This window comes from Hemiscyllium ocellatum, chromosome 14 (assembly GCF_020745735.1).
Source record: "Hemiscyllium ocellatum isolate sHemOce1 chromosome 14, sHemOce1.pat.X.cur, whole genome shotgun sequence".
Lineage (NCBI taxonomy): Eukaryota > Metazoa > Chordata > Chondrichthyes > Orectolobiformes > Hemiscylliidae > Hemiscyllium > Hemiscyllium ocellatum.
This window is the reverse complement of record NC_083414.1, coordinates 54981932-54990714: the sequence shown is the minus strand read 5'-3', so window position 1 is coordinate 54990714 and position 8783 is coordinate 54981932. Positions and strand designations below refer to the sequence as shown.

General features: G+C 40.7%; 1 protein-coding gene across 5 annotated transcripts in view; it reads left to right on the top strand.

Annotated features, from left to right (window-relative positions):
• Positions 1–381: 381 nt before the first annotated feature.
• Positions 382–8783, top strand: part of chl1b (cell adhesion molecule L1-like b) — an 892764-nt gene continuing 884362 nt past the window's right edge. For 3 of the 5 annotated variants that reach the window (XM_060835722.1, XM_060835723.1, XM_060835715.1), the window contains exon 1: positions 382–420. The gene's annotated coding sequence lies outside the window, so the exon portion shown is untranslated. Of the gene's footprint in view, positions 421–1307; positions 1340–8783 lie in introns of those variants that run through there. The other 2 variants (XM_060835716.1, XM_060835718.1) reach the window with 2 other exon arrangements.

Sequence of the window (8783 nt, the reverse complement as noted above, 5' to 3'; positions counted from 1 at the left end):
GGACAGTCCTGGTGACTGGTGGCTGGGAAGCTAAAAATCATGGCACGCAGTTGCAGAGGCCAGACCGCGTTTAAAAAAAAACGAGAAATCTCATCAAAGAGGGTTATAAATCTCGACAAAATGGGATTATAATAGTTTTCTTTTAGTGTAGGGGAATTGGAGAGGACAGCTGCCAGCGGGACGAGTATGAGTTGTGGTTTCCCGCTGGTAATAGACCGAGTGGGGAGTTAACAAGCTGACTGTGTGTGTGTGTGTGTGTGCCAGGGCTCGGACAGGACTCGAGGTTAAATGACCGAAGATCAAGTCCCCTTCAGGACACGCCCAGCCTTGCCTGACACCTCCCTGACGTGCAAGCCTGTATGCCTTGGCAGAGCGGAATTTGACAGCGTGAGGATGGGTTGCTGCTGAACTGTCTCACAGGTTGGTGCAAACAACAAAAAAAACCCCGTTAGAATATACTTAAAATTACACACCGCCCATTATTAGCTGCTTGTGTAGACTTGGGGATAGAGTGAGAGCAGATAAAGCGACACTTGTTTTCTTTACCTGATGAATGCAGGAACCTTGATTTCCCGCCCCCCCCCCCTCCTCCTAATCTCTCCTTAAAACCTAAAACGCGGCTATTATACTTACGCTTGGGTGTGAAATGCATCCTCGGAAGATTTGTTTTTTTATTGAAGAAAAGCCGTCGCCGCGTGTTTTGCGAATATTGTTTAGAAACTGTGATATTTGCTGGAGTGCCTGTGTATAGCGCAGCAAGGAAAGCCGGGGTCGGAAGAGGAATAGGTGTGATTGCAAGGGCCGAAAGGTCTGCGGGTTTGCTTGTGTTACACGGGGTTAAAAATTACAGTTGACCGTGCCAGATTTATCTCAAAAGAAAGACGTGATACCAGTACTGGGTATTTGGCATGGGCTTTAACTAACATTTAATGCTGCCACTCCAACTGCATTTCTCTTGCTTGCTTTCATTGCTTTTGGCTGCGTCAAATATAAACCCCACATTTATCGAGATACTCCTGAAGGTTTTTCGCTTTTTTTTTGGCATGTTGTCATGGATTCCTGCAAATCGCTGGCAGTGTCCAACGATTCGAGTCACGGCGAGGTCGCCCCTCTCTTTGTCCAGCCCCGGAGAGAACAGATGAGTCTTTCGCTGGTTGGCAGCAGTGTGAAGCTATTTAGATCATTTTCTTCCTGGCTCTCCCTATTTTTTTCTTTCTCTCTCTCTGTGTGGGCACCCCTCTCAAGCCACTGATTGATTTGTTTTCTTCGCAAACTGTCGGACAGAGCCCACACCACCCACGTTCCGGGCAGTGTGTCTGTGTGCAGACAGTGGTACAAGGTAAGGCTTATTATCTGAAAGGGGCGTCTACCCATCTCTTTTGCCCCCACCTCGCTCTGCAATGTCTACACAGCATTGTGAGCTTTGGATTGATATGTACAGCAGGCGGTTGCTGCTGGTCTGTCAGCAAACTGGGGGCGAAGGTTCTTTTTTTTTTCAGTTGAAATCTTCGTTTAAACGCAACGCTGTGCGTTGACGGTGAAATGGAGCTGGAAAACTTTCTGACCTGCTGTCCCTCAGGCTGGAGTCGGCTCATACCTACCCACCTGCTGCTGAGAGCTGGACTGGTCGCTAACAGTCAACAGCTGACCAGACCGGATCACCCTCTCGCTCTTTTTTTTTATTATTTACTATTATTGTGCTCAGACGGATCGTTAAGGTTTGAGATGGGAGCAATTCTGCTGCACCCCACCCCTCCAACATGGATTCAGACACACATGATTGAAAATGATGTTTGTTTTTGATATAAAAGAGGCTCTCGGTGTTTTATTGCACGGAGAGCAGTTGTTTTGTGCACTGTTGAATTTCAGAGAGCCATGCTGACCCTCCCTTGTTGTGATGTTTAGTGTCACCCAGGCTCATATCAGTCCACTCTCTCGGCTTGGATATTGCCTGTCCAGGCCACACAGTTGTGTCGCAGAAACACCAGAACAGCAGGAGAATCAAAAGTGCACCAAAGCTTATTGAAGCGCCCCATCTGATCACTGCACGAATGCAAGTGAGCAGTTTGTTGCATAGCAACCTAGCATTCAACACTCGCCTCCCTTTACATCTTTCTTTCTCCCCCTGCAAATCACTGCTAAATTTACAATTCAGTTTTGGACAAGGTGAGATTATTTAAAGTTAATTGCTTAAAGTAATTAAGACCAGGTTGAAGGGTTCATTCCCTTTTAAATCCCTCGGTTGGTTACAACAATTTCTCCGTTTAGTTTAGTAGGCAGCTGTACCGCACCACAATGGAAGATGCTATTAACTTAATGAAAATGGAGAAGCCAATTAAAAGGTTTCTTGAGTGAAAGAACGAATAATAGTACCTATTAAGCTCCTCCCCAAACGTCACAAAAACACACACTGATTCAGTTAATACGGACAGTATTACAGAATTGTAATGGCGCAGAAAGGCCATTTGGCCCATCATACCTGTACCAGTCCTATTTTGTACTGCCAATCTCCTACCTTTCCCCCCATATCCCTGCACACCATTCCAATTCAAATGATCATCCAATGTCCTCTGGAATGCCTCAATTGAGCTTGCTTCAGTTCATTGCTAGGGAATGCATTCTATACTCTAACCATTCACTGTGTGAACACATTTTTTCTCTCGCATATCATGTTTGCATCCTTTAAAAGGGAAATAGTCTGTCACAGACAGGAAGAATAAAAGCTACATAATGTAAAAATCCTTACAGTACTGAAGTGCTTGAGGTTTGAACCTGTGGGTAACTGATATTCTTAGCAGCCACAGAATGTGTTGATAGCTTTCTGAATTCTTAGTGAATGGTTATTTTCCTCATATGTTTTTTTCATTGAGTGCTATTTTTGAGATGCAGAGAGGCACAGAGGGAGGCAACAAGAGTCCTTCAATTTTGGCTGTTACCAGTCAATTCTCTTTCTCTCTTATCTGTTGCTCAAAAACAACTTTTGAAATCTTGTTCAGTATGCATTCATGAGTCTAGCTTCACTGTTCCAAGCCCACTAAGTGTTAAGTGAGCTTTTCAGTTCCTCATGTGTGAAATTCTCAAGGTATTAACAGAATAGGTGATGCAAATTTCATACATCAGTTGCCTGGTTTCAACATGCTTTGATTGAAAGTGGTAGTTTCAGTGCAGATAGTTTGTTTACTCTATGTAGGTCTCACACGGTTTGCCTCAGTCTGTGGTCAGGTAATCATTGCGATTATTTCAGGTCCATGTTTCTTTATAAAAGCCAATTTTGTTCACGAACAATCTGACGGAAGTTAACATTCAAAAGTCCACAGTTATCATTATTGGAACAAGTTTTTAAAAGTCTCGAAACAGTATGAGCTCAAAAATGATTGGTTATTAAGCCACAATATCTGTTTAATATGGCTAATGGGGCAAATGCTATGAAGACACAAATGACCTAGATGCAGCATTCGGCTCCTCCACCATTTAGGAAGATTTTGCTGATCTGATTGTGGTATCAATTTTACTTTTCCTGCTTTCCCCCCGGAGCACTTGACTTCAACAAAATAGTTGATTCTTCATACTTCTTGAAGTAAGCATTGCAAATCCTATCCAACCTAACTGCTTTTGAGATGCATCTTAATACTTTTGTAATATATATGCAAATTTAAACATCAAATGTGTTCAGTTGAAATATTTGTCAAAACCTGAAGCAATTTAGATTCTTAACAAAAAGAAATAAAATTACAAAGGCTTGTTAATGATTTTTCTAGTCTTTTGACCTATCACAATTTCTATTGAAGGTTGTATGTCAGTAATGTTAAATTTTGTCACTTTTCTTATAATGTGTTCTGAAGTTGATTTCAAGCTTTTCAAAAATTGTTATGTTTCTATTATCCATAGTGTGATATTTAAATTAAGGATTTTTAGCCAGTTAGATTGTTAGTTGCAGGAAAAAGTCTACCTTCCTAGGCTAAATACGTTCTTCAAAACAATCATTCAAATCTTGTGCTAACTTAAAAAATAGCATTGAATATGCTCACTGTGTGTGTCAGGACAAACATGTTTTCATGGCAAAGAATTTAATGGTGAGAATTATCTACAAGTATATTTGTACTTTTTCCATTATTTCTCCATACTTCACCCGAACTGGTTGAAATTTAATCTCTTTTTCTCCCTATTCTCCTTGACTCCTTGTCATTTATTTCTGCTCATTATCCTTTATCTAGCAGGTTTTGTGATTCTGCTTCACTGGCCCTGCTACTTGAATGCATTTAAATTGAGAAATAAAATTGCCCTCCTGCTTCCTCCACCTTCATCAGACGTCTCCATTCTGAGACAATGCCCTTATCTACTCTTAAAACCTCTGAGCTGACATTGAATATTAGACGGTTTCTTGCACATATGTACACCGGAAGGTAGGTTATAAACTGAGACATATTCTTGCGCATGCATTAGTACCTAACATATGCAGTGGGCAATGAAAATTATCATCCTTTAGATAGGAAATAGATTTCTGCACATGTACTGTTTGTTTGCTTACATAGTTAATGTTTCTTTTGAATCTTTGATGGTGAGAATAATGAAGTATGGTTAAAGAAGGTCTGCAGTACCCAAATTCCCAGTGGATATATCACTTAGTTTGTAGTGATAGTGGGCAGTTTGTGGAGTCATGCTCCTGGATAATGTTGTTGGTTTTTTCCCACATAATTCTGTGTTGAGGAATTATCACCAGGTTGTGTTCCTGGTTCTGTGCATTGATTAAATCCATTCAAATTAGATGTCTTGTTCATGAAAATAAAACTTCTAATAATTGAGCCAGCTACTGCAAATGAAGTTTCCTGGCCCTTAACTTCAGAACTATGAAAAGCAAAGTTTGGATTTCCACTAACAAGCAAATTCTAACTTGTTTTTGTTTAATGTTTTGTTTTCCTTTCCTGCTACCCAGCCAGCAAGTTGTCTTTGCTAAATTAGGCTTTTAGTTTAAAACTCAGTGAGGTGCATGTGCCATCTTTCAGCCAGCTCTCAAACTTCTGTTATGCAAAAAGAAAATGCCAATGCCTGAAAATTACTTTTCACATTCACATATATAAGAATACAAAGATCTCTTTGAAATAAGTTTTAAAATGTAGGCCTTTGTCAGACATTTAGTGTAGTTTGAACTCTCTAAGTTTGCTAGTGGCAATGACTCCAGCTTTATTCCATGATTTTTGGCTGTCTTACTGGCAGAAATACCGAGTTGGAGTTGCCCAGTGGAACAGCGGAAACTGGAAAGTTCTGCTATTCAAGTTGTATTTAAGAAAAGTTAGTAGAGTTTTGAAATTTCAGAAGTGAGCTCTTTAATTGTAAAATATTGGAAATACTATGTCTTTCTGTGGATGTTTGCGATAATTGGCCAAATGTTAAACTTATGATTAGTGACAATTTAACACTTTTCATTGGTTAAACCTTTTCAGTAGAATTTTTATTGTTGGTTTATTTTGCAGGAGCATTAAGTTAGAACATAGAACAGTACAGCACAGAACAGGCCCTTCAGCCCACGATGTTGTGCCGACCATTCATCCTCATGCATGCACCCTCAAATTTCTGTGATCATATGCATGTCCAGCAGTCCCTTAAATGTCCCCAATGACCTTGCTTCCACAACTGCTGCTGGCAACGCATTCCATGCTCTCACAACTCTCTGTGTAAAGAACCTGCCTCTGACATCCCCTCTATACTTTCCTCCAACCAACTTAAAACTATGACCCCTCATGTTAGCCATTTCTGCCCTGGGAAATAGTGTCTGCTATTGACTCTATCTATGCCTCTCATTATCTTGTATACCTCAATTAGGTCCCCTCTCCTCCTCCTTCTCTCCAATGAAAAAAGTCCGAGCTCAGTCAACCTCCCTTCATAAGATAAGCCCTCCAGTCCAGGCAGCATCCTGGTAAACCTCCTCTGAACCCTCTCCAAAGCTTCCACAACTTTCCTATAATAGGGCGACCAGAACTGGACACAGTATTCCAAATGCGGTCTAACCAAAGTTTTATAGAGCTGCAACAAGATCTCACGATTCTTAAACTCAATCCCCCTGTTAATGAAAGCCAAAACACCATATGCTTTCTTCACAACCCTATCCACTTGGGTGGCCATTTTAAGGGATCTATGTACCTGCACACCAAGATCCCTCTGTTCCTCCACACTGCCAAGAATCCTATCCTTAATCCCATACTCAGCTTTCAAATTCGACCTTCCAAAATGCATCACTTCGCATTTACCCAGGTTGAACTCCATCTACCACCTCTCAGCCCATCACTGCATCCTGTCAATGTCCTGCTGCAGCCTACAACAGCCCTCTATACTGTCAACGACACCTCGAACCTTTGTGTCGTCTGCAAACTTGCTGAGCCATGCTTCAATCCCCTCATCCAAGTCATTAATAAAAATTACAAACAGTAGAGGCCCAAGGACAGAGCCCTGTGGAACACCACTCACCACTGACTTCCAGGCAGAATATTTTCCTTCTACTACCACTCATTGTCCTCTGTTGGCCAGCCAATTCTGTATCCAGACAGCTAAGTTCCCCTGTATCCCATTCCTCCTGACCTTCTGAATGAACCTACCATGGGAAACCTTATCAAATGTCTTGCTGAAGTCCATATACACCACATCCACAGCTCAACCCTCATTAACCTTTCTAGTCACATCCTCAAAGAACTCAATAAGGTTTGTGAGGCATTAAGTTGAAGGGTGAAAATGCCTTGGCCCTTTTTTTTCATCGTGCCAGTTTTGGATGCTTGGCGTATAAGAGCAAATAAATCAAAATACATTTCATGATTAATTCTATTATTCAGTGTCAAAATGTGCTAACACACCAGACAGCATGTTTCCTCTTTACTGCTCACTGTCATAGCTACTATTTATTGACATAAGCTGGGGTGGGCAGGGGAAGAGGGGGGGAGATTGTTGGGTGGGGTGGGGAGGGAAAGAACAATTGAATAAGAGTGACGGATGTATATTTAATCTGCATTAGATTTCCTGTAGACATCAGGGCATCTAGTTCTTCATTGTTGTGGTTCTGTTCGCCGAGCTGGGAATTTGTGTTGCAGACATTTCGTCCCCTGTCTAGGTGACATCCTCAGTGCTTGGGAGCCTCCTGTGAAGTGCTTCTGTGATGTTTCCTCTGGCATTTATAGTTCTTCAGTTTAATCATGCATTGGAAATACCTGTCCAATAACGACACATCCTTGTATCATCTTTGACAGGCAGAGCAATTTTCACATTCCTTCTTGAAAATCGTTTCTTGCGTGAAATAGACATCAACATGTTATCTCTGAAATTGAATCTTCAACAATATTATCTTCAGAATATTCAACCCTGGGCAGGAAATTTCAGTTGAAAGCTGCATAAGATTGACAGTGTTTTGATAGTATACAAGTTTGCGGAAACAGTTGTTCATGTCATGCATATATGTTCAATCATGCGACAGTCTATGTATTTTTGTGCAAAGATTTCAGTCATTCACTGAGTTTTCGTTCTACACTTAAAGGAGGTGGACACACCTGAGCAAGTTGTACATATTCACAGATTTCCACAAAGGCTTCACTTTAAATTTATTAAAGGGAGGATGAGAAGGCAACTTAGTTTTAATGATTTAATATAAGAAGTGGCAACTATATAGTAAAATGCCAAAAAAAAGATTATTGGTTTTAAGAGTTAGTTAGGTAGCTGAAGAGAAACAATTTGGAGGAGTGTGACTGGTGGTGTGGGATAGGAAACTTCTGAGATTCTGAAATGTTAAAAATAGCCAGTTGAACTGTAAGTATAGAGGACTGGAGGGGAGCTAATGTGGGACTTTAGTTCAAGCAGGGCAGCAGGAATAGGCCAAGTAATTACAGTACAGATAGTTGTTGAAAATTGTTGAAAGAACTTTTGAAGGATCAATCAATATTTGGAAAGGCACTGATTGATCAGGGCTAGTCAGCGCAGATTTGTTAGAGGGAGATCCTGTCTGAATCATTCAATTAAGATTTTTGAAAAGGTGACTAAATATGTTAATGAGGGTAGTACAGTTGTTGTGGTTTACATAGACTTCATTAAGGCTTTTGACAAAGTTCCACATGGAACACGAGTTCAAAAGGTAAGAGCCCATGGGATCAAAGGCAATTTGGCAAACTTCATACAAAATTTGCTTGCATATAGGAGGCAAAGTATGATGGTTGAGGGTTGTTTTTGTGACTTGAAGTCTGTGACCAGTGTTGTACCACAGGATTGGCGGTGGGACCCTTACTGTTTATTAATGATTTCGATGTGAATAAAGAAGGTACAATTAGTAAATTTGCAGATTACACAAAAACTGGTGATATTGTTGATAGTGATGAGGATGGTCTAAGGCTATAGTCTAATATTAATCAGTTGGTAAATTGTGCAGAGCAATGGCAGATGGAATTTAATCGTGCTAAGTGTGAGATGATGCATTTTGCGAGATCTATGAAGGGAAGGATATGCACAATGAATGATAGATCTCTGAGTTCTGAATACTGAGGAATAAAGGAACATTGATATACAAGTTATTAGATCCCTGAGGTGTCTGTACAGATAGATAGGATGGTGAAGAAGACATCAAGGATGTTTGTCTTCATTAGTTGGTACACGGTCTCTATATGAGCTAAGTATTCTTGTTACAACTTTGATAAAACCTTGGTTAGGCTACAGCTGGAATACTATATACAGTTCAGGTTGTCACACTACCAGAAAGGTGTGATTTCAGTGGAGAGGTTGCAAAGGAGACTCACCAAGATGTTGACTGGGATGGT